Source organism: Corvus moneduloides, chromosome 3 (assembly GCF_009650955.1).
Source record: "Corvus moneduloides isolate bCorMon1 chromosome 3, bCorMon1.pri, whole genome shotgun sequence".
NCBI classification, from domain to species: domain Eukaryota; kingdom Metazoa; phylum Chordata; class Aves; order Passeriformes; family Corvidae; genus Corvus; species Corvus moneduloides.
The window spans coordinates 65,997,883-66,025,187 of NC_045478.1; the positions used below are offsets into that span (position 1 = coordinate 65,997,883).

Below are 27,305 nucleotides of genomic sequence, written 5' to 3' on the forward strand. Positions count from 1 at the left end.
TGATCCAACTCCAAAAAGACCTTGAAATTATTAGCTTCAAATTGGCATTATACTGCTGTGTAGGAAGCAAAAATGAAAAATGAGAATCTGATCACTTTTTTGACTACCCATACACCTTATTCACTGGGCAAAATTCCTATAATTTTCTCCTAACTTATTGTTTAAAAAAGAATGTTGATTTTTTTTTACAAGTCACCATGGGATATTTTAAATTAAGCGGCATCTATAATTTCATATTTGAATAAGTAGCACAGAATGCACAGACCAATTCCAGCATAGCAACCCTAAAACTGAAAATGAATGTTAATTTGCAGGAAGAACATTTTTTGTGACTGTGAAGAACCGAAAGTAATAACTAAATATTGCATCCAGTTACAGTCTCAAAAAGACATGTTCCTGACCTTATTCTGCTAATTAGGAAACCAAACCAGTGCCAATCTGCAATTACCTTTTCTGAAGTTCCAGAGCTGAGTTTTAATAATGTATGCAGCATAGCACATTCCTATAAATAATAGGACCTCTTTGGTAAGAAGACTCAGGCATTTGTTAATGTGTCTTTAAATTAGTCCAATTAACAATTTCAATGTTTTATACCAGTAAATACATAATTTTAATTCAACAACTGAATATCTACTCCCAACTACTTGGACCTTTAAAACATACAGATCAGGAGTCAGAGAAGAAAATGTTCTGTGCTTTTTGTCACTTCTATGGAACTTCTAATTCTTGTCAGCATCATCCTCCATAATAAATTGATATTTATCTGCAAAAGCACAAATCTGTAGTGTTTAAACAATTTCATGAAACTAGTCACATGCTTTAAAACCTTAGCAGCCTCTCAAGCCACCTGCAGACTGGTCTATCAGACCACTGAACTGTTCAATTACTGTGATTACTGGTATTACTTGACTTAGTATCTGTGTCTTCTTCCAACAGAAGAGAAGGAATATATATATATAAAACAGGAAACTATATACAAATTTTCCGTAGTTCATGTGAGTTCAGATTAAAATCCTCATAAACAATGTTAACTTTCTGTGTGGTGTATGAAAAGACACTGATGATTTTCTTTTATGATTATGTTTTGAAGACTTTAATTTCAGTAGAGAGCTTCTTAATGTCCTTAATTGTCCAAGCTAATGAAAACTTTGCCTGTGTTAAATTCCCATGGACAGGTGCTTTCTAACTTGATATCCTAAGGATATGAGGATTATACCCACGTAATATACATGGGTTTGTGCATGTGAGTGTCCCCAAGTATCTTACTCAGGAGAAAAAAAATCTAACCAGCCATGTAGGGTTCTCAAAGTTATTCTGTTCTTAGGCTGCCAAGGAAGATAAAGACTTGATTAATGTAGCAGTAGAGAGGGGAAAGGACAGGCTCTCATACTCCATGATGGAAAGAGAAGCAGTGGAAATCCCAACTGCTTGGAAGCTTCAGATAGGGATTGCACCTCAGATACAGCAGGATGCAACCACAGTATTTATTGTTATAGTGGTCATGATTTATCTGTTCATGCAAGATTAGTGAGTGCCTTGAGGACAATCTGGGTCAAATTTTTGTTCTATCTATTGCTGTCCCACTAAAAGAGCATATTGGCTGTGAGACAACAAATGATATCTTGTCTCCGAACATATAAAATATCTCAAAACAAGTAACTAGCCACTTCAAAGACAACACTTATAGGAACTGGCGAGTATTTTTGCTACCAATACTGAACTCTGAGTTTGAGGGAAAAGGCTGACCAAAAGGACAAGACTTCTCTTAGCATAAATATGTAATGATGTTACCAAATAGCATTCTGAGCTAGAGACATGAATAGTTTTTACCTTAACTACAAAAGAAACCTAACAAACAAACCACCAACTATCTAACCAATCAACAAAAACTTTATGTGTAAGACTGTATTCAGTTTGGGGGAATATTTTTTATTTATACTGCAAGTTTTCCCATAATATAACGTAAATGACACCAAAAATTGCTACTGTGTGCTGAGGAATGCAGGGGGGATGGAATGTTTTAAAGGCAGAAAGACCTGCTAGGTTTTGAGCATACCTACGAGTTGTGTAGGTAACTGGGTTATTTGCGAGTGTTAGCAAAAAATGGAGAGGCTTCACACGTAAATAAGTAGTTATTGCTGAAAATACAGCTTTTCTCTGTTGCACATCTTTGAGCATGGTTCAATTCCCATTTAAGCATTAGGAGGATATGTTAGATTTTAGAACAGAGAAAATAGAGGACAGTTAGGTATAAAATATTGATACACTTGTATCAGCAGAGTCACGGTCAGGATTTTTCTGCTGATTTCTCAATTCAAAGTCATCAAAGAAGCAAGCACTCTGACAGTTCAAAAGGTGTGGTAACCCCTATTTATCTGACATTCCAAGACAGCTGATTCCAGTCATCCACCTTCCCTTTCAGTGCTTATGAGGATAGTTTTCCTGTAGTCTTCATATTTTGTGCTTGTTTGTTGGCTGCCTTAGTGATAATTGTTCTGATCATCATTTTACCGAGAGAACTTCAGACAAAATTCCTCCAGAAGCTTGTAATAGGAAGCAAGGAAAGGTTACAACCATAACTTCATGGAGACATAATTTTTTGGGGGTATGTCAGTGCCGTGAAATGGACCATTGTCCTGAAGTTGTACTGCAAGAGCAGAGTTGCACTGTTCCCTTCCACAGATTCAGGGCAGAATCAGGAAGAGTGCACATGGCATGGGACAGCCATGACAGGATACTTAGTCCACAAGGCAAGATAGACCTGACTTTTTGGCACATGAGTCTAATGAGTGCACATATGACCACATTAACTTGCTCCTGCTGCTTCCAGGTCTAGTGTTGGTGAAGATCAGCTGTCCGTGCACTTCTCTTGAGATAAACATGTATGATGTTAGCCAATTTCCCTATTCTTGCATTTCTGCCATAATACAACTCTATATGCAGTTACAGTCCCTGGGGTGAATACCGATTATGAGATTATTGCTACCACAGTGAAAAAATAATTGATATTATTAATAACTATTATTTATGCTAATAAATGTTCAATAATAAAAATTAATTCTATTAAGCAATAAACAAAGAATGCTGTTGAAACTTACAATTTGGTTAATGAAAACTGAAAACCCCAAATTTTATATGAAAAAAATATAGATACTCTACATTTGCAATAGGCACTCATTTCTTATATCAGAATTTACCAAATCATCTGCACATTTTTACCAAGAATATTAACATAAATCATTCTAATACCTGGCCTAAAAGTACTGCAGCTGGGACTCCTGCTTGCATGAATGCAAGTCAGTGCTTCCAGCTGCTCAGGTTACCTCAGAGATACCCAACTAGCGCCAGACCCTTCATTCCGTACCCTGAGTTCCAGTGATGCCTTTTCCTGGTCTTAAAACCAAGAGTCAAACACAGTTAGAATGGGAAAAGGGATTTTACCTGGTATTTATTTTAAAGATCCTTAGGTGCACACGTCCAGGTGGAACGCACCGAAATGCACACTGCAATGCACACACACAATAGATTGAGCATAACATTATAGGTCTTACTAGTTAGCATATCTATCAAAGATTCCCCTATGAGAGGCTCGAGTGAGCCTCCCCCTCCCCAAGGAGCCCTCCCCTGGATGGTTCTATCTTAGTTTACAGAATGTGTTCTGGAGAGGACCTTGGGGTCTGGGACACAATGATCCCTACCTACAAAGCTTCTAAAATGCTTGGTCTCTTAGCTGAACAAACAAGTCCAAGAATGTAGGCAAAAAGCACTAAGAATACAGAAGTTGTAAAAAGATATAACAGGGGTATAAAAGAAAAAGCAAAAAATCTTCATGGCATCACCAGGGTGGACTTATTTTCTACAGAAATGAGAGGAGACCTCAGAAAATGTGAGTAGCTTGCCTTAAGAACAGCATTCCATATCAAGCAATTAAAATAATATAAAGTCTTGCACAGTTACAGCATATTAAATATGTATTTTCCAGTCCTTCATATTGACAGGTCCTTACTGTGGCTGTGTCAGAGTAGCTAGACAAACTATAGTGGATGGGATGGTATCTGTATATCCCAGTCAGGCAGGTAGGTAAAGTAAATAAATAGTGTAGCTCAATGCCATATACTTCTAAAATTACTAGCAGTTGTGTTTAAGAGAACTGGTTTTATTCTGGGCATTCTGTTAAAGAAACTTCTGGAGATTTTTAGGAAATGCTAGGCTTTCATACAGTGAGAACCAAGCTCCTCTAACTACATGTCTGAAACCCCTAGTCTCTTCTTAAATCTTAGCCAATTTTTTATTCTTTTCCGTACATATTATCACCTATGTCATTCGCCATTGTCAAAATAGTTGAGTATAAATAGTCACTTAATTTATAAGAAGATGTGTGCTTTAAGCAGAGCAATGTAATGGACAAACAGAATAACCTCCTGCCATGTCATGTGTAATTTGGAAATGCCATGCAATACAATGCTTGAAATTCCTTTGATATGTACATGCATTATATAATTTTTTGTATACTCAACAGAATAATCATTACATAAAATAGACAGCATTATGGGGCAGGTATATTAAAGCCAAAAACTCAGCCCAGAAGTGAGAATTATAAATATCTAAGTTTTGTTGTCTTTCTCTGATCCTTAGGGAAAGTGTCTCAAATAATCTTTTTGAACTGACTCGCATTCATCACTTCAGAGTCACAGAACACAGAGGACATTGTATGTATGCAGGGATTCCATTAGGGGATAAACAAATGGTTTGCACCCCATAATGTCACCCAGGTTTTATGAAACAATCCTCAATATGAGGCAGCCAAAATTAAAAGCTTAGGCTGAAGATTCCTATCTATTCTTGCCTGAAAGGTGGGGACAATGATTGATCCATCTGGTAAGATTGTTTTTTTATGCAGTAATTAGTATTTAAAAGGACTGCTGAATATGAAAAAAAGAAAAAGTAAAATGGTATGTGTTATTATTAAAAGAAAATCATTACAGCTGAAAGCTTTAGTAGTTATTGTTGAACTCAAGTACATATCCACAGCCAGTCATTATCTCTAAGAGAATGCCAGAAAAAGTGAAAAGTACAGGTTTAAACACCATTTTACACATTAGTGTTTCAATAAAAGTTAAGAGGCTTCACTACATAATAAATCCTGGACACACGAAACAGTAACAAATCTAATAATAAAACTACTAATGATCAATGATGACAAATAGTACTCAGGGTTATTATTTCAAGCAATTGTCCATGACTACTTAACCAAATTTTTAGACAAATGTTTTTGGCTCTGCTTGTATCTCTTTCCACTCCTGCTGATCTGGCATAAATATTACTGGAGAGTAAATGTTAAAGTCTTTTCAAAGAGTCGCAGAAATTTAATGTAAAAGGCCTAATTCTCTGGTGGTGCAACCATGGAATTTTGCCAGTACAGAAATTTGGCTCTATACACGTACATACAAGCAGTTGTACACCAGGTTTTGTGTGTACAGCCAAATGCAGGATAGAAGCAATAACACATAACTAAGCCAGGCTCTCACAAGCAACCCACGTCCTGATTACAAATAGTAAATTGTCACATAGGTGCATGATTAATACAGAGCAAAATTCAGCCACATTCCAAAAATACTTCTATGAAACAAAGGCATTAACAGAAATCTTTCTGAAGTGGCTAAATTTGTCATTATTCATCATGCAGTATTCCTGTACGTGTAGTGCTGGGGTTAGCAATAAAATAAGGAAGAATTATGGTATAAAACAGAAATTCAGAGCAGTTCTTCAGCAAAACAAGCAAATGTAAGAGTAAAATAAACAAAGAAAACAATGAAAAAGCAGGGTGCCACTGAGGATGTAAGCAGTATCTAGTCCAAATTCAACATGAAAGCAAAGGCATTTTCTGTAACCAAAATTTAGCTGAGAATATGGTTCAGTTGTGAACTCTGAATTCATAAAGAAATGTAGTGTCTTTTCTAAGGCAAAAGTAAAAGGTATTTCAAGCATATTCTGGACCCCTGCAAGATTCTGTTAGTCACTGTCACAGCTGGAGAACTATTGGGAAACAAACCATTAAAAATCCCACAGGGCATTTTGCTAGACATCCATATAAATTTTAGTTATGTTACTCACAATGAAAGAGTGAAACAGCTGTACAACAGACACTTGGACAGTCCTCTTGTGTCACAGCTGGAAAGCCATGGATGCATTGGGCTGCCTTGCTGAGAGGATTAATGTGTCTTTGCAGGACTACTTTTTGTCCTGTGTCCTCTGCCTCTTCTGATCCCACTAGTGGCCTGGTGTTGAATGAGCCATTGAGCCAACACTGATGGTATTTATACATCAGAGACATGAAGCTGAAACCCTCTGCAGCAAGTTGGGGTTCAGATGTGGCTTTATTACTATTCAGTCACCTAAATCTGTCTCCTGCTGGTGACCTCCCCTGGTTAGTGGGGGCATTTCAGAGGTAAGCATCTCACAGCAGTAACATCAACAAGAACTAACATATCTGTTTGGAATTTATATGAACAAAGAGATTCCATCTTTAAAAGCCACAGAGAAAGGAATCTTTTACAACTATTTTCCTTGTGGAAGACCACGGTTTTGGCCCTTTTTTTCCATGAACACTCTTCTTTCACATATGGTTTGTAGAATTTAAGAGTCAAAACAGATTGAGGAAGGATTTTCAGGCTGAGGTCTTGAGATTGTAAAATAACACATCTTGGATACTTCTCATCTCCTTCTTTCTTGCTCCCTTATATTTTTTGGAATAGGATCCTCTCCTATTTTTCAACACACATTGTTTCATCAAGATAAGAGCAGAATGCCACAGCTGAGATTACAATGTTCTACCGTATTTTACAGTTTAGCCAATTCTGAACAGAAAACCTAATAAATTAACAAGGTTACACTGCACCAGCTAGAGCTATCTGAGGCTGAGCTGAGACACAGAAACATTTCCTAAAGGAACTCAGTCATACAGAGATGAGCAGCCTTTGTTCACTGACGATTATTCTGTTTTTCCCAGAGACATTTATTAATACATAATGCAAGAGAGCCTAGGCTCACTGTGTTCTTTGCTTCCTACATGATTCCTCTGTTCCTTCAGGAGCAAAGAGAACAATCCCATATGACCTTCTTGCATTGTACACATTTAAGAAGAAATACAATCCATCTTTCTCTATTTAATCTACCCTTTCTGATTACCTGCTCATCTGATCATCCAGCAAAGATATTTAATTCCAAGAGATCAGTGCAAAGGTTTTGGAAATACCACTTCCTGAAAGTGACTTTTCAGCTATCCTTCTCTTGTCAAATTGCACATTACTCTCTAGTGATGAATAATAGGCTGTATTGTTACTCAACATATATGACAGGAGAAAAGAGTGATAAGTAATGATGAATTTGGATCATTTTGATAGGTCAAACTGAATTCCTTAGGCTTTGTGAACAATAGACTCTTTTGCAGCCATGGGTATATATCTGAAGCAGAAAAGGAAATCCTACTTTAAAGGATATTCATTGCCTATAGACAAGATACTTTCAAACCAAAGGTTTTGCAACAAAGCAAATGCAACCTTCCATAGTTAGATAGTGAAATTCTTTCATTTACTTCCGTAAATGAAATTAGTGAGACTATTACTAGAAACATTCAATTGGCTGCTGTGGGCTTGAAAATTCATTTCAGAAGAGAGAAACTAGAACAAAAAGCAGAAACTATGAATAAATTCAGAGTAAATATGACATAAAAGCCAACAAAACTTGACAAAAATATAGAACTCAAAATGTGACTTAAAGCATAAAATTTTTTAAAATCGCTCTATTCTATTTGCCCTCTCTGAAAAGATTTACTTCGAAAGAGTCACTAAGGTGAGTTCACATGTGAAATAAAAGGGCACAATAAGATCAGATTTTCATACTGCACAAAATCAGACTGAGTGGAAAGAATTGTATTTTTCCACCTAGAAGATAATTAAATCCCAGTATAACCTATCAAAAGTTGTGACGAAGTCTCTATCATTTTAAATCGACTGCACAACTTGATAAAAATATTCCATTCTCAAATCAAAAATTTATTCAGTAAAGTTCTCCACCTCATATTGTACTAAAAATGAGATCCATTTCTTTAATGGACTTTTCAGGCTTTTATATCTATAAACATTGGCTTCTAATGAGATCCCTGTAGCAAATTATTCATTGACAAATTTAGTAAGATTAGTCTGTATTTAGAAATGTACTAGCAGTCTCATAAGCTATTTCATATGTGGTAACACAATCCTTCCTGTGTAAGCTAGAGGTCATGCTATATAACTTACTGTTTTAAAGATTGGCTATTTGAATTACCTTACATAGACGCATATCTCTAATTTTCCACAATATGTATCCCTTCCATGTATTTTTAAACATGTTTTCTAAAGTCTTCAGTGAACCTGACTAGGAACTCTCCTGATTCAAGACTATTTAGGTAATATAAAGGAAGTAGTGTTGCAGCCATAAAGTGTCCTTTAGTCCTGTATTTCCAAAATTTCTCTCTCTAGCTTTCATATTCTTCATAACATATTGAAATGATCCACATATCTTCAATTTACATGATTAATATAGTACAGCTGTGGAAGTCCAAGGATACAGGTAAGAAGGAATTCTTCCAGAGTCAATATGTCCATTAGGTCTCTAACATTTCCAAAGAATAACAACAAAAAAAAATTGAGGACAAATATTATCGCTTGGAATTTTCAACACTCAGAGTTTTCATCTCTCTGTTCTATATGGAAACTTGAAATACTTCAGATTCTTTTAAAGCTGTGTCTTGAAAATATATTTTTTTTACTAGGTCAATCCATTCCCATCTACTATATTTTCCTCTTTCAAGTTTTTTGTGTTTTGTGGTTTTGTGGGTTTTTTGGTTTTATTTCTCATTCTTTTTTTAAGTATGTGTCATCCCTAGGAAAAAATTCTATAAAAGTCTGAGATAATTTTAAGTCTTACGCAACGGCTTTGTTCACTGCTTGCTGTCAAGCAATGAACAGCGTGAGTTATATTTAAGAAAAAAAAATCTAATAATGTCTACAAAATATATAATAAATGAAATAGATAATAAAATTTTAGTTTGGACATTCATGATGGTAAAACAAATACAAGGATACAAATAAAAAAATACAAGGATTTATCTTCATCTCTCAAACTATAGAATATATGTATATATATTTACTATATAATTCCATATCAAGTCTTCAAGAATTATAATAATAGGGCATAGGTCAGGTTTCCCAAGGGATTCATGATCCTACACATGGATTTCTTTTGAAAAATGGAGTCTATCTACAATGTGTCCAACTAGTTTGTTTCTTCATTATCTGGTCTTACAACTGAAAAGGTTACCTTTAATATAAAATAAACCCAAAACCAATCAAATAAAAACATCAATCAAACAAACAAAAACACATATAACCAAAAGGACAAAATAAAAAACCAATCCCAAACACCCTCAGAAAGCCTCCCTTCCCCTTGTCTCTCCTGCCAGATTTTATTTTGAGATTTCTGATGCTAGATTCTTCCTTATAACTCACCAGCCCTTAGAGAATTCCCTGTCAGAAGGTTCCCAAATGAGCATCATTAGGAGATCAAAGTTTTCCAACAGTTGATCTGTTGCTTAGTTACCAACTCCCTGGAGCTGTGACTTGACAAACTGCTTTGCGCTGAACAGAAGTCAACATTTTGTCCAAAGGGGCTTCCACCTGAAAAGAGGATCATCATATTTAACAACCCATGGTGTCACCTTGGATCACCCTCCTTTGAAACTGCAGCATGGAAAACATTCCAAAAAAAGGAGGTAAAAAGACGACAGAGAGAGACACGTCCCAGATACAAAATACATTTTACAGTCTTAACATAGAGACTCATGGAGCATCTACAGTATCAAACAGAAATAAAGAGTTCTGCACAGACAGATTCACTGTGTCATATCACATTTGAGTACGAAAATTAAATTCAGCCTCCTGAAGCTCCAAATGTGAAGGACATTCAAGTCAAAAGTTCTGGCACAGACTTAACTTAAATTTAATAGAGCACTGTTTAATTTAAGATGTTAACATTAAAAAATATCTGGATGGCACCCAAGACATTATAAAGCTATGATTTGCTAAATATTCATCACTTTGTACATTCTCTAAAACCATCTTTCCCATGCAAATAATTAAGCATTTCATTTTTAAAAATTGTGTCCTGAGAATTAGCAAAAAGTCAATTCTATGTTCCCAATTCTGAATGCAAATATGGAAAAGAAAGCACTTACTACAAAGGGATCATAAAATTTTTTTCTACAGAAAGGTCAGACTGGACAAAAGAATTTTCATGTCAATTTCACCCTTTATGTTCTGCTCAATCTTCGTCTTGCAAGAGGGATGAATTTTATTACTTTACAAAATGAAAGCCTATTATTTCTGCAAGTGATTCTTGATCAATAATAAATTTCCCATATAGTTTTATTTGAGGTCATTTGATATCTGAGCATTTGTCATTCTTTTAAAACTGAATTAAATAAGATTTAAAATAAAATCAAATGCCTCCTTCCAGTTGTTTGTTCATTTCTGGTTTTGGTTTTGTTTTTTTTTTTTTAAGGAAAAAACCAGTTTAATTCATCAGGAAAACTGTCAAGGAAAGAATTATGCATTATATGCATATGAACATGGATCATAACAATGCATTATACATTCATGTTAAGCATCCATATTTGATGATAAAAGAAAACAAAGCATACTAAATATTCTACACTGACACAGATCTACATATCTATACATACCACAGAATCACAGAATATCTTGAGCTGGAAGGGACCCAGAAGGATCATCGAGATATACACATAGTCATGCACAAATACATGTGTACATATATATATATAATCTAGCATTACAGATTTGTGTGACATAAAAGAGCAATTCTCAAAGAACCCAAGACTTTAAACAGCTTCATCAGTTTTTCCATCTCCTCTCCTTATTATCTTTCTAATCCTTCACACCCCACCCAAATATTTTTAAAATATGCTTATTCTGTATAATTTACTTCGATTTCTCAAAATTTTGGTAATTGTTTTAAGGAGGCAAACAGACAAAAAACCCCACCCCACCAGAAACATTTATCTGTCTTTAAAATTCATAAAGGTTTTTCTTCCGCAGTCCTGTAGGATTCATAGGCTTCATGTTTTTCTGCTTTCCTTTTCCAGGACGAAACAATGGTGTATGTCTGAACTAGAAATCAGAGGCTTAGTGTGAAACTAACATCAAACTGCAATTAAATAGAGAAATAATGCTCAATTTTATTCAAATGAAACCCATGACATGACAAATCTCTAAACAATGGCAGCATTATCTTGAAATCAAACTGTGGTGAAATTGTCTGATTCTTTATGCTCAAGTATGCCAAGAATTCAAGAGGCTGCACTTGTAGGGCCTCCAACCTCATTGCAGAAATGAACAATTACTTGACTAAATCCAAAGTTTTACCATCAAAGAGGAGCAGATGACGGATTGCACAGCAGCGTTCAACAGTCAGCATCTTCTGAGCACCTTCTCTTGTCTATGGCACAGAAGTGGCTAAATGTGAAGTGTTATAACAGAGACCCATTTGCAGGTTGACTTCTATCCAAACTGGCAATTCTCAAGCAGTTGCTACAGGCAGACAGATGCACTTCTCAGGGATTGCAAACCTTTGGAGAGCACAGTAGTACAGGATGACATCTGCAGGGGGATCTTGACTGGTAAAATGATATTCATGGGCTGTTGTGTAGCTTCTACTCAGCAGGAGGGAGAGATTTTCCAGTCCAGAAGAATGTCTTGGTTGCAAAGCTGAGAGGATGCCAGGGCAAGGTAGCCCTGATGGGCTAGGGCAAGCCGCCAAGGCCGCATTCTCATGCAGATGTGAGCCTGTCACTGTGCAGTGACCTGAAACTGGTACAAGGAGAGCAAATGTGGGCCCCTTTCAGAACGACTGGTCTTGCCCATTCAACTGCTTGGAGAAATTAACTCTGAACTTTGATCATATTTCTTAGGGAAGGAAAACTGATTAAGAGCTCCCCCCCCACACTGAGGTAAAAACCCAAAAATGTCTAAAACAGACTCAGAGAGCGGCACAGTCCATGCCATATTCTTGCACATGTTTCCTGTGTAAAGGCTTCTCGTGAAAGCACAGCTTCATGTTTCGAAACTACTTTATCAGCTGTGTAGAGAAGGGAAGTTCTAACAGCTGCCTACTGTAGAAACAGAGGCCATTCCATATCATTACTAGAAAAATCTTCAGCAAAAAGCGAGTTAGGGATGAGACAGTGGCTCCCACATCCTCACTGTGATTTTGATAAACTGAAGGTGCCATTCTCTGGGGAGGAGTAGGAAACCAGAAAGCAGCGTTTCAGAGAGCGACCTCCACAAGTGTAGCAGTGGATGTGTCACAGTGCATCCCCGCACTCAGATCTGGTACTCTTTACACAGTTTGTTGGAGTAATTCAAGTTTTGGTGAGGATTCCAGAGATAAAAAGTAATATTACTGGGAGAAAAATCCCATCTTCAGCATATCTTTGTGGTAGAGTGTTCTGCACAGTATTTTCAAAACTCACACAATTGGATATGGTTCATGGAGCTGGACACGGTTCATTAGGCAAGTGCTTATAATGGCCTCCTGTTACATCTGCTGAAAGTAAAATGCTTTGATCTTGCATCCAGGAGCAGATTTTGAGACTGTCTACAATATCATGCATGCTGGTGGTAATTTACCCTTAATTTTCCCATTCAGTTTGCATTGCAAAGCAGCAGGGAGGTTGGCTTAACTCTAAATGCTGTAGTGTCAAAAGAATCAGTGGGATTCAATGCCCATATTCATGTGAATTTCTTCTCTTCATATTTGAAACAGAAAGATCCTATGTTTGTTTATTAACATGCCAGAACCCAGCAGACAGCCAAAAACTCTAGCAGCTTCCTGAATCTTTATGAAACTCCTGAATATTGATTAAAATCAATTTATCATTTTACTTATCTTGCGCATTCATTTGTATGTGCCTCTATCTGGTAAATCAAATTCCATATTAATTACTACATTAATTCATTATCACTCCCATCAGTATATTGCTAATATTTATTGACAAGCCACTTCATTTTCAGCTCTCAGTGGAGCTTCTGATACGTGGTCAACATTCTGTTGTTTAGGAGTGGTTTGATTTTTTTTCCTATCTTTTATGGGTATTCATTTTGCTGGAAAAACCCAATTTTTTTTTTTTATTATTTGTTTCCAAATCCCCAGATTAGTCTGGAACCAGAAAATCCAGGAGAGTTTTTGTTAGTTTTGTTTCTATAAAGCAGATTATTGCATGCATCTGTTGTATTTTATGTTCAAAATGGGAAACAAACTAAGCATCAGTCTGAAAGGTCACAAGATACAATGACTCTTGTTGAATAAATTCCTTTGATAAACAAATGCAGTCAAAAAAACACAAGTTGAGCCAGAAGACTTTCTTGCTCAGGAACAGATATTCCCAAGGAGTGATTTTAACCCCAAGTAAATGGCAGTCTTGATGGTTTTTTCATCACAAAGAGGACTTTCCTATCATGGCCTCCAGACTCTTCCCATCATACAGACCCTCAAACCTCATCTCAACCAACAGCAGTCTCTTCTTCAGCAATAGGGTCTCTCAGCTGGACACCAGGTGCTCACCAAAGCCACTCTGTCACTCCCCTCCTCAGCTGGTCAGAGAAGAGAAAACGTAATGAAAGGCTTGTGGGTCATGATAAGGACAGGGAGAGATCGCTCACCAATCGTGGGCAAGACAGACTTGACTTGGGGAAATTAGTTTAATTTTTCACCAAGCAAGTCAGAGTAGGATAAAGAGAAATAAAATCAAATCTTAAAACACCTTCCATTTGTGCCTCCCTTCTTCCCAGTCTTACCTTTATTTCTGATTTTCTCTCCCTCATCCCCCCCAGTGGCACAGCGAGATGGAGAATGGGTGTTGTGGTCGGTTCATCACATCTTGTATCTGTCACTTCTTCCTCCTCAATGGGAGGACTCCTCACATTCTTCCCCTGTTCCAGTGTAAGGTCCCTTCCACAGGAGATAGTCTTTCATGAATTTCCAACATGAATCCTTCACACAGGTTGCAGGTCTTCATAAACCTCCCCAGAGTGGGTCTCTTCCAGGGAATGCAGTCCCTCAGGAACACACAGCTCCATTGTGCGTCCTCTGCAGGGTCACAAGTCCTGCCAGAAAACCTGCTCCAGTGGGTTCCTCTCTCCATGAAGCCATGTGTCCTGCCAGGAGCCTGCTCCAGCAAAGACTTCTAACCTTTCATGGCCACCTTTGGACATGTACCTGCTCTATGGGAGGGTCCCTCGCTGGCTGCAGGTGGATATCTGATCCACCATGGACTTTCACGAGCTGCAAGAAGACAGCCATGGTCTGCACCACAGGCTTCAGGGGAATCTCTGTTCTGTGCCTGGACCAGCTCCTTCACCTCCTTCACTGACCTTGGTGTCTGCAGGTCTTTTCCTCTCACAAATTCTCACTCCTCTCTGCTGTTCTGCAGCAGCTTTTTCCCCTTCTTAAAACCATTACTGCTGGACTCATCCTTGGCCAGTGGCAGTTCTGTCTTGAAGCCAGATGTCAATGGTTTCATTGGACACAGGGGAAACTTCTCACAGAAGCCACTACTGTAGTCCCTCACTGACAAAACCCTGCCATCCAAATCCAATACATCTCCTTCTCAGCAGTTTGCAGTGGGAACCTGGCTACACTTTTCTTCCTCTCTTCTCACTAGGAGGGACTGTGAATGATTTAGATATATAAAAATATGACAGCCACTTAAAAATACATACAAACAAAATCCACCTCAACAATAAATTAACTACAATCTGCTTCATAGTGAAGGGCAGGTGGCAGAGTTAGTTTTAATAAATGAATTAAATATCTGTTCTGTAAAATATATCTTTGAAGTGCAAGTACAGAAACATGGAATATAAACCTAATGTATTCTTTTGAATTTTTCATGGTGGCTGGGAGGAAAACAAATTAAAATAAAAAGAACAATATAATTTGAAAATATTCCTTCTGGTATTGTTTCACTGGATTACTGTGAGGGTAGTAAGGCACTGGAACAGGTTGCTAGAGAAGTTCTGGATACCCCTTCCCTAGAATTGTTCAAGACCAGGTTGGGTGGGATTTTGAGCAACCTCAATGGAAAGTGTCCCTGCCCATGTCAGGGGGTTTGGAACTAGATGATCTTTAACATCCCCTCCAAACCAAGCCATTCTCTGATTCTCTGATTGTCTTCATTTCCTATGCAACTCACTGGTAAAAATCTAAACAGACTAAGACCTGTATTTTGAGTGTAGCACTGGTCTTCATAAAGTAATTAATACATTATTAATTATATCCCACAATTTTATGTCTTCCTAGTCTCCTTAAAAAAAAAAAGACCACCAACATTAATGCATCAAATTTTAATTAAGTAAAAAAAATCTACTTAATGATAAACATCATTACTCCTGAGATTTACTGCACCAATGCAAAAGGTGAAATTTTAATAATACTTAAAAATAAAAATTCGGGATCTGGGAAAGATCATTCAGCACATGACCAATGTGATTCATTTTTTGACCACTAGAATGTATTCACAAACTACAATGATGAATAGAAGCTATAAACTTGTGGGAATCAGGAGCCCAAATCTTACTTCTAAATGCTTTTAAATTCCCCCTGAGGTTATAAGCTCTTAGGGTTCAAACAGCTATTGTTGAATTCATTTCACTTTCTATAGGCATCTGAAGTTGGTAGTCTGCAACTAAGATAGTTGTCCGAGGATCTTTTTAGCAATTTTTGCCTTTCTTGGGGAGAAACTTGAATTTTTCAAAGGGCAATTGGTCCCATGCAAATATATATATGAATGGTGATACGCCTTGTCCTCTCTGAACTTCTCTGAAGGGTGAATATCTTAAACTTTGAGTATTTATTTTCCAACAGTGAGATGAATTTCCCCATAACTGAACATATACTACTACTTTAAAAGTCCTTAGGCATGAACTTGGGCAACACCACTGCAATAATTACAGTGGACTTAATTACATTGACTTTAAGCAGATTCTTGCCAAAATATTATTATTTGCCAACCCAAAATGTTTTGCTGAACTGCATCATGTTTCTACTTCAGTCTAATTACAGAGTTGTTATTATATAATGTATAAGCATGCAGTTAGTCACTCACCAGCAACTTATTTTTAAAGGACCACCTCTCTTGCAACTTAATCAACAAGGTCTGATCCTTCCCAGCCTAATTTTAGGTAATAAAATAATACCTCTGTAGACTTGAATTACTGTCTAGAAATGCCATGTCTTTTCATTGTCTCCTGAAGAAGGTGAAAGAGGGAGAAAGCGGGGGGTATGTAGGTCCTTAATTTGGTTTTGTGTAATGCTGAACATGGATGGAGTGATTCCAGCCAAATGTCCACCTCAGGAATCACAAGAAAAACAAACACAGCTACCAAAATATATATGATAGTAAGGTGGTTAATAGGATTTCCATAAACCAGGCCTTTTATAATTTGTGCTATCCCTAAACTGCAGTGCAAGTCATGAAAATTGAAGCTTCTGTCTCAGTCTTGAATTTTGTTTAAAAAAGCCCACTGCTATTTGTGCTTGCCTGAATTTGTGCTCCTGTTATGGAACTCTGTCTACTCCGCAGAGGATGTGGATCTATGACAAGTCTCATTTTGCAACCTGAACTCTAACAAAAAAAATCTTTAGTGGGTGATCAGCAGTGTTAAGTCAAGACAACTTCCTAAATACATGGGATGTGTGAGCCTGCAGATGTGATGTGTTGATATCAGTGCTGATGAGGTCAATGTTAAGTCTACCTGCTTGAGAATAAGACTGATGGAGTCAGAGCTTGTACCTGTATTTGGCATCTGGGAAAGTCAGATTGCAATCTTACAGAGAAATGAGTAGTACCATGTAATCAAAAGCATTTCAGACACACGGAGGTTACAGGAAATGTGATTGTAAAACCATAAAACAACAAAATGTGACCACCACAGGTATAATTCTTGAAAATACATCTAAACTATCTATTAAAACTAAATATCATTAAATTTAGCCTACTAATAAAAACAAAACTGAGTAAAAACTTTTGCAGAAAGATAACATAAATCAGAAGCTTCTGTGACTTCTGATAAAAAAAAAAGTAGTCCAGTTGTTAAATTTTGTAACCCAAATGCTCTACCATTGTGATGCAAAGCTCACAGATGAAGTCAGCACAGTGAATATTTATTACACTAGTTGTATTGGATAAAACACAGCAGTCAGCAAAAGTGATAATGATTAACTTACTTTTTGGAAAAACTATTTTAATTTTAATAAATAGGTTTCTACCAATTTCCCAGTTCTTCTCTGCCCCCTTATTTGGATCACCAGGTAAGGTTTCAGATTTTTGAAAGGTTATAGTCCAGAACAAGCGACAGCTGATCACTTTAACAAGTTAAATTAGATGGAAGAACCTGGTTGCTTCATTTCTATACGCCTGCAGAATCTCTCCCTGCAGAACCTAATGACATTGATAAATGCATTTCTTTATCAAACATTAAGACACACATTTATTTAAACAAGTACTATCCATGTTTCAAAAGTTCTGAAGGTGTTCAATTCCTTATTCTAGTTACCACTATTAACTGACTGCTACAGAAATGACCAAAATAGGTGCTGATTTTTTAAAGTCTGGCTAGAAGAAAAGAGCTACACTTATGAGCAGTGTCATACTTGCAAGGGTTAGTAACTAGAAAAACCTCACCAAGTAATTTACACTCCTGGGTATATGTTTGGACTGTGAACTCTTAGGCCAGATTATCTTGATTTCCCATTCAGAATTCTTATGCTACTTTCTGAGAACAGAGGAGGAGGCAAACATGTCTTTTTTGAAACAAATAAATGGAAAGATTAGAATTCCTTAGTGTCTGGATTTTTTTAGAAAATACAAATATTTTTGAGAGTAATTAATTGTTTCTTGGGCCCAGTAAAATCTTTACTCAGTAACAATGACTCGCTGGCAGATTAGCTTCAGTTTTTTGACCTGTCATGATTGTAATCCATATTCAAATTACACCAGAATTAATTCAGGGAAATTGCAATAGTTTCAATGCTGTAATGAGAAAAAATTTAAATCCATCATTCCAAACTGCTGTATATGTAATATTTATTCCCTATCGTTTGTTTTCCAGCAAGGAGAAAGTCCATACTCCATGTGTATTTCCACATGAGAAACAAAGTTTCCACATTCAAATGCAGCATCTGTATGTTCAGGTTTATTTTGCTAGCCAGGGTTCATTTCAAAATTATATCTTTTACAGTATTATAGAAACAAGAACATAAATCAATAGAAAACTGGAAGCATGCCTCTTTAAGTTTATTTATTTTTTATTTTTTTCTTTGTCATTCGTAGGACACTGTCCTACTTTGCCCTGTTTCTGAAATGAGCCTTGTCCTGCTGTTTCACTGCATGTTCCCAAATGAATAGAGTTACAAGATAAAAATGGAATTCCTGAATATGCCACAATGCAGAAGAATACATCTCCTTTTTAAGTTCTTGTAATGAATTTTCTAAAAATAAAACACAATGAACACAATTTTCTGAACAGTGAGAGATTTGTATCGGAATTACAATTTGAGCTATTGTACGTTTTTGCCACATTTTCCCGAGGTTTGTTACTTTTTAAACTGATTTGCATGTAGCATGAAAGTTACCCAGCTGTTCGGATGAATACATTACATTTGGTTTTCAAACACACAAAAAAGGAAGGAAGAGTCTGTGTGTGTGAAGGAAAGGAAAGGAAAGGGGAAACAGACTGGATTATATATTATGCTCTATATATAAAGGAAATATAATCATACAGGCAAAGCAGAAAAAAAGGCAGGGAGAAATAATCTTGGCACATAAATGAGTGGTAAAAACCTTTCTATGCTGTGGAACTTACTTGTTAAGTAGAGCTTACTGAAATCTGGGAGGTGGTGAAGGACACTGTAGAAAATTAAGATCGTCTTAGCTTCAACAGTTCTGAAAGCTGGTATTGTTGTCTTAAAGAAGACAGAAGATAAAGGTCTCTTAACATGTGATAAAGTTCTAAGGCAGTGTCTAACACCAAGTTAGGAAGCAGAAAAAACACCCTAGGCCACTATCTGCTGCAATTTTTTTTAAGGAATTCCTGCACGATTTTGCTAATCTGTTCCCAGATATTACTAACTATTTGTGCTGTATTCTAAAAATCTCCTGAGAAAATATCCTTTTTAGATTAAGACTGAATAAAATATAGATTTTAATTGTTTTTCTAGCTGGGATCAAAGCCTTATATATGTGCCCATACAAGACTTAACAAGAGTCAGGGTCCTGTTTAAAATTGATATTATTGCTGTATCACAGAATAGCTGTGACAGGAAGGAATCTCTGGAGATTATCTAGGCCAATCCTCTTCTCAAATGTTCATCAAGACCATGTTTAGTTGAGGTTTTAATATTTCTAAGGATGCAGGCTTTAAAACCTCTCTGAGAGACCTGTATATGACCTTGCTTTCAGTAAACACATTCTAATTTGATTTACAGAATATATTTTTTCTAATGTTTAAAGGGAAGTAACTTTACTTCCATTTGAGCCTATTGCCCCTTGTCTTGGCACTGGACACCACTAAGAATCTTGCTCTGTCGTCTTTACCTCCTCTGGTCTGGTATTTTTACACATTGACATAATCCCCCTGAGTGTTTTAAACTTCAGGCTGAACAGAGCCATCTTTCTGTTTTGCTTTGTGAGAGAAGCTCCGGTATCTAAATTTTTGTGACCCTTTTCGAGACTCACACCATGTCTTTCTTTATGTCTCTGGGGAGCTCAAAACTAGGCCTAGCACTACAGATATATCTCACCAGGGCTAAGTGGAGGGGAATGATCATTTCCTTCATCCTACTGGAAAGATTTCTCTTAATGAAGCCAGAGGCTGTTGACCTTTGATGCAAGGGTACATTGGTGTCTCTTGATCAGCACAGTGTCCATTCAGACAGAATTTCTGCACTACCCCCTGGGCTATATCTCTAGTGACTGGTCTCCAACTGGACTTTGTTTTGCTGACTGAAAGCCTTGAGCCTGACAGTTTAGTAATAGCTTCTTTGTTTCAAGGCCTGGTTTGCTGTCTTACGTACTTTGGTATCTGGCTCTGTTTTTCTTGTCTGATTCAGTCCATCTCTGTCAATTTTTCTAGACTTTGTCTAGCTTTTCTAGACTTTCTGTACTTTGTCATTTTGTTTGTAAGAATATTATGGGAGACAATTCTGAAAGGCTTGATGAAATCAAGATAAACAATGCCAGCTACTTGTCAGCCCTTGCCTACAGAGCTGGTCAATATACCATAGGAAGCTGTTGGATTGGTTAAGCATATAACTTAATAAATTCATGCAGACTAATCCCAATTTCCTTTTTGACTTTTATATGTTTGGGAATGGCTTCCAGGAAGATTTCCTCTCTCACCTTCCCAGGGACTAAGATCACAGAATCACAAAATGTTCTGAGTTGGAAGGGACCAACAAAGATCAAGTCCAACTCCGAAGTGAATGGCCCATATAGGGATTGAATCCACAACCTTGGTGTTATCAGCACTATGCTCTGGCCAACTGTGCTAGTCTCAGCTGATGCTGACCGGTCTGCAGACCTTTTAAAGATAATTGAGTATAATCTTGCAATGACAGTGACCAACTTCCTCAGGTCTCATGATTGCATCCCATTAGCTCCTATGGATGAGCACACTCCTCACGTGTGCTCAGTTTGTTTAAATGTTCCCTGACATGATCCTCCTCCACTGAGGGTAAGTCTTTCTTGCAATGGGATTCCTCACTTGACTCAAGGGGCTGAAACTGTTCAAGGCAAGTTTTACCAGTAAAGAACAGTGAGTGAAGATGTTCACTCTTCTCCATGTGCTTTTAGAACAAGTATGAAGTTCTTATGCAGAACCTAGACAGGTTCCACTTTTCTACTGCTAATTTCCATCTGATCCTCCCTTCCTCACCCCCAAGTGAAAGGGATGATTTTCTTCTCTGAAATTATGGGTAAGTTAATTCTGTAGTGAATTCATATCTCAGCAGTCCAGACACACATTTTGTATGGATGACTATATTTGTTTTTCTTGGTCAGCAGTCTCCATATGCCTGGGTATAGCACTTACTATAACAAAAGATAGCTATTAGAGATAGAATAAGTAATGAATATGAGCAGCAGTTTACTCTATGAGTCACCAATATAAGTATCTTTGATATATTAGCTTTAGTTAGCCTAAGCAGAAATTAGAGGAGTCAGGGACTTCCAAGGGCAAAAGATTAGAGGAAATGTTCCAAGTAGCCAATATGCTTTCCCCTTATTCAGATATTCAGATGATGACAAAATGTTACAATCATAATTATACCTGGATTAAGGTGAAGCACAGCTTCCCACATAAATATTTCTGAATTGTTTTTAAAATGTCACTGCTGAACTTCTGTAAAATAAGTTCTCAACCTAAAGAGAAATGTCCTTGTTAAGTGCTTCTTTGAATTTTACTTGTGGTGTTACATATACACATCCTACAGAAAATAATTTATTTCTTTCTGTACCTTTGTAATCTACACAAAAACATAAATGATTTTGTTACACATATGTTGTCATACCGAATGATTTGCCGTGTATGCACTTTTGCATTCACATTTCTTCTTTTGGCTGTTCAAGTATAATTTTTTCAGCCACTATAATGAAGATGTGGGGGTTTTCCATTTGTTCTGGTGGGCTCCTGGATTGATTGTGATTAATCACCTGACCTCTGAGGAAGAGAAAGTCAAGGTGAAAAGTGGATAATGCAGATTTGTCAATAGGATTTTTTGCTTCTTAATATTAATTTAGGATCTAGAGCTTAATTTGAGTTTTCACTTACTGGTTTCAGGTTCACATCTGGTAGGTTTAGAAGAAGAGGCAGCTGTGTCAATGGGCCATTTAAGTTTTTGATCTCAGATTAATTGACTCCAAAACCTTAAGAGTGGAAGAAATTTTATGTAAAAATAGAAATGGGCAAGAAAAATTTTTTCCAGACAAATTTCAAAAGTTTCCCTTTTTCTTACTGAGACAAAGCTGACCTTTTCAAGTTTTCAGTGAAGAAACAGCCATAAATCCAAAATAAACAGTACTGCAATAGCAACATACTCAAAAGTAGTGTTATGCCTGGTTGGCAGCTGAAAACTCATGTCCTACAAACCAGTGCAGTGATTTTATTGTTAAAAAGCAGGTTATTTTAGAGACCCTGAAAGGGAAGGGGTAAGGCTAGTGGGAATGCAAAAGAACCACTGGACTAAAACAATCATTTTACATAGATCTCCAAAACTGAAAATAAGGATAGGAATTCTAGAAAAAGTGCACAAAGCAGTAACAGTGTCATCTTTGCTATGAATAAATTGAATGTGGTTTCTCTGGTTATGCCTAAATGTTCTCAAAAATCCCCAGCAGAGAATGCTGTAACTCTCTGTAAGATGAGTAAACTTGGGCTGCAGAAGAAATTACACGTGGAGTGGAAAAGGAAAAAAACATATTAGGGTGCTCTATAACTTGACCTATCATTCTTATGTATAATCAAGATGTATCTGGACTGTGAACCTAGATCACAAAATTATTTCCAATTTTTAAAAGACATTTTCAAGTTCTACAGTTTTAGAGTTAGCCTTGAGAAGTACACAGAAATACAGATTTTCCAGGATATTCAAACATATCTGTAAAATGAATACTCCTAAAGAATAGGGTATCGATTCCTTCTTCTAGAGTCTTGACAATATGGTGATATTAAGTAATATGGATCTAGAAAAAAAATGTGATAAGTGAAAACAGTCACAGGAACGTAAATTCCAGAGATTGATTTCCTTCTTTCCTTTCTTCTTTCCTTTCTTTCTTCCTTCCTTCCTTCCTTCCTTCCTTCCTTCCTTCCTTCCTTCCTTCCTTCCTTCCTTCCTTCCTTCCTTCGAATTGGCAATCCAGCTGCTAGAAGTGAAGGGAGAAAGGAAGAATTATGACAATCATTCTTGGATGAAAAACTAAAATTAAGATCCTAAAATAAGAGGGAGAGAGAGGAAGAGAGACAGATGGCAATAAGGGGTGCGATGAGAAATATGAGGGAAACCAGGAGATATTCCATTTGCACCTTGGTCCAGAAGAAAGAGAACCCCAAGAGGGTGCAGCTTTAATAAAAGCAGATGGACAGTTAGAAGACTCCCCAGGTCAAATGATGCTTCAGTTGTGCATATGTAGGCAACAGAAGGCATAAGAGATAAGGAAAAAGATATTCATTATAGACAACAAAATAGAATTTAAATTAACCCACTAAGGCTTATCTACCCTTGAAAAAGATGAGGGAACATAGCTTATAGGAGATTCATATGATCACCCACAGAAGCAGTATCCAAGATTGTGGGGTTTATTTTAAGATTATCTTGGGGTTTTTTTTCAAAGTAGATCTACTATTTAGTAATCAAGAATATCATCCTTTGTTTTTCTAGAATAGCTGCACATCATTTTCATCATTGCCTTGGCCATGTAATGAGAACATCAGGGGAGATCTGACAGGAAGTATTTTGCTCCTAACTGAGAAGCAACAAAAGGGAGCAATGTAGTCTTCCCAGTGGCCTCTCCACCCAAAATGTCACATGACAGTCTCAGGATTCAGGCCATGTTTTCTTTGCTTGTTTCCCAGCAAGTGAGTCTGAGGACCAGTAATGCCTCAGGTAATGCCTCTCATCTGTAATGTTATGCTTCAGGAGAGAGATTCTGACAAACTTATCTGGTACCACTATGGCAAACTGCAGGTAGCAACCAAATAGCTCTTGTATTCAGGAATGCCAACAAATATCTTTGGAGTGGAAAATGTAAAATGAAGGGAAAAATTAGAAAGAATAGTAATAAGAGACGTAGCAGGGTAGAAAGAATCAAAACTCTAACACAGGACACCAGAAAAATTATCCATATGCAAACATTTGGAACAAAATAAGGTACAATGAAGGAAATATTATTGGGAAAGCAAAGGAACTGAGGGTATCTTCACCTTCTCCATCTATCTTGATTGCCTTTTTAGGATAAAGGAAAGAGCTGAGACAGTCTGGGGTTTATTAAAATCCTCATTCAATTTTCCTTTGTTAATTAAGAAAAATCAAGGAAGAGATACACAAGCTCTATTTGATTAGAAGTATTTATGCAACTTTATGTCCTAACAGATTGCATTTCAAAGTCATCCGCAAAGTCATGAGTGCTTTAAAGTAGTTCTCTTCTGATCTTTTAGATTCAATTATTCAGACTTTTTTTTCTGGAGATGCTAACATCACATCACATGCAGAGTCTGTCTCATATTTGTCCAACATAGTTTATAAGACAAGGCTTTAACCTGGAACATTTAAGCAGTTGTGCTTTGCTTTTATGCAGCAGCCAGACATTCAAGCTGTCATCTTCAGTAGCATCAATTCTCTTGTGTTCCTGAATCCCAAAATCTTTCTCTGCAGTATCTGCACCTCCCAGTGCTCTCCACAGATGAGTAAATTTTCACTAGATAAAGAGACTAGTACATTCAGGACTAGATCCTAAGCATTATCATCTCTTCAGTCCCTTCTTCATATTTAAATAGATAGATAGATATCTCTTAGGTACTTATCTCCTCTTAAGTAGGTAACTCTTCCTTTGTTACAGTGGGTAACCAAAGTGTCACACAGAGAGACACGCATGTTCTATCAGTAAAGTATTTAAGCCTGCCTAAAACGTAAAAGATCTACTTTATACAGCCTAAACTTTAAAATCATGCCCAGCAGTTATGTCTGCTCCCTTATCACCTTTGCAACTCCTCCTGTGTCAGTGTTATTAATTTTCCCGCTACATTAATTTACCCACAATTAATTACTAATTTTAAACAGATTCTTCAGTGCCATCTATACATTGTTGTGAATTTAGGGTGTCCAGTAGGTTACGCGTGGGTAGATAATTTTGTCCCCCTAAGCAGATATAGAAATATGTAATAAACTTCATTGACATGCTCACAGTAATTTATTTTCTCTTTCTGTGCAATTATAGGATAAAAGCAGTAGGATCAAACTTTTACTTAGGTATAACTGAAGGTATAGTCAATCTTACAGATGTATTTAACATTCAAATTCCTCTGTCATAGCTATGGCACATTTTTTCTGTGCAAAGCACCTGTCTCAGATACCTGTGGAATTAATATTGAGTAATTACTCAGAAATGCAAAAGCCACAGTGCCTTTTTCACTTTTACTATAGGGATACCAGCCATGGATTCACTTGGGAATTATTAACCTTCCTCATTTAGTGTATAAAATTAAACCAAGAGATAACAAAACCTTGGAATACTTTCTTGAGCCTGGCAACAAGCACTATGCTGAGCTTCTTTTATCGTAAATCAGCATAACTCTTTGTTTACTTAAACTTGCTGACATTTGCGTCCCCAGCTTGTTAATGTTCCAGAGGTGACTCTCAGAGCTGCAGTGTGTTTCAGCTTTTAGCAAGGCACCTGGGTTAAAGTCAATTAAAGAGGAGATATTCAGCAGGTCTTCAAATCAGACCTAAGTATTAGAACCATTCAAGAAATGTCTGCTTTTATCTGAAAGCCGGATTGAAATATAAATATTTCATTTTGGGTCATTTTTTCGTTCTGGTTTGTATAATTCTTTTTCCTTTTTATTGAAAAGAAAACCTAATCACTTGGGGCTCATGCAAAATATTTTGTTCAGTCTGAAACAGAATATTTTATTTTGGCATATTTGAAATAAAAGACAAAAGAAGCAACGTTTTAGACACAGAAAATGTATCCTAATTTTTCATTTTTGTCTAATAACCCAGTTCTCAGGGGATTAATATAAAGTTATGAAATGCACAGGGTCGAGACCTTTCTTGATGTAAGGATCTGACCATTCACAGCACATAAAGCAGTCTCAAATATTTTGGTAGATGTAGCTCTCCCTCAGTCTTTTCTGTCAGAGCCATGATATTCTGCACAGACTATTTAAATATTCATGGAACAAGAGGATAGCATAAAAATGACTTCATGGCCTGCTTTTTCAGGTGTTCTTCTGGGCAGGATACATTAATTCAAATCCCTGCTCTGAGTCATCCAAAAATAGAACTGCGAATTTGAAGGGTTCCAGCACCTCATTTTTTGGGGAAAAGAGGCTTTGTGTAACTGGATTTTATGCCAAATGCTTATAAGCTGTCTTCACATTTCAGAATGCTCTGTCACTCTTATTTGGGACAATAAAAATTTGTCTCTGAGCTGTGTTTCTCAGTGAGGGACTGATTTATTGACATTGTAATATCCAGCTATACTGGGTATCTTTAATAAAATGTATATACTGAAAAGAAAAGGCATCAGCCAATGAAGAAGTTATTCTTACTTATCAAATATCATAAAAACTTGATAATACTAAAATTTTTCTCAGTCTAAACAATTAGTACTCCAGTTTTCTTTTTTCTTTTTTTTTCCTCCTTTATATGGTATTTTAAATAATCGTCATGTCGAATAAAAGAATAAGTCCTTCTAATCACATCCAACGCTGACTCTGTTTCAAAGGAAGAAATTGTTCTGAAGCTCTCTGTAGAGGTCTGAGGCAGTGTTTGAAAAACATAGTTTTAAGTAAATGCCCAAGATGTGTATATTTTGGCACTTTGACTAATGTCAAATATAATTCTACACAAGTTAAGGAAATTGCATTTGTGTGCATGCAAGAGAGACATGTTGCTACAGTGGACCTCATTCTATAATCTCTGGGACAAGGAAAATATTCAGTGGGATCTGATGGGGAAAAAAGGCAACTTTGAAACTGAAAGCATCAGAAAGTAAGGAACAACAACAATACCTGGAAGATATTCCGCTCCACCAGACATTAGAGGTCTTCATCAGTAGGACTGTTATAGAGCTTTGCTGCCTCTTGAAGTCAAGACTTCCTGGTAACTAGAGGAAAGAATAATTTTTTGGAAAATTAGCTCTTTGGCTGAGCAGTTGTGAGGAAGAACAAAGTCCCTGACAAGAAGTGGCTTAGATATTTTTGTAAGAGTGGTAAAGGACTGTTGCACAGGTCCTCAGGTACCTGGCTTCCTTAGCCATCATCACCTGCTTTGTTGGAAAAGGATCCTCAGATGAGACTGTTCATCTCTGCTGTGCCAGAGGACTGACTTCCTTCCTTCCTTCCTCCTCTCCTCTCCTCTCCTCTCCTCTCCTCTCCTCTCCTCTCCTCTCCTCTCCTCTCCTCTCCTCTCCTCTC

At 36.9% G+C, this 27,305-nt stretch overlaps 1 long non-coding RNA gene across 2 annotated transcripts in view; it reads right to left on the reverse strand.

The window, feature by feature from the left end:
* Nucleotides 1-26,993, reverse strand: part of LOC116440817 — a 63,053-nt gene extending 36,060 nt beyond the window's left edge. Inside the window, exons 1-4 of one of the 2 annotated variants that reach the window (XR_004238772.1) lie at nt 26,901-26,993; nt 21,942-23,032; nt 18,978-21,830; nt 9,549-9,716 (exon numbers count right to left, since the gene is read on the reverse strand). This is a non-coding gene — a long non-coding RNA (uncharacterized LOC116440817). Of the gene's footprint in view, nt 1-3,792; nt 6,765-9,548; nt 9,717-18,977; nt 23,033-26,900 lie in introns of those variants that run through there. The other variant, XR_004238773.1, reaches the window with a different exon arrangement.
* Nucleotides 26,994-27,305: the final 312 nt, after the last annotated feature.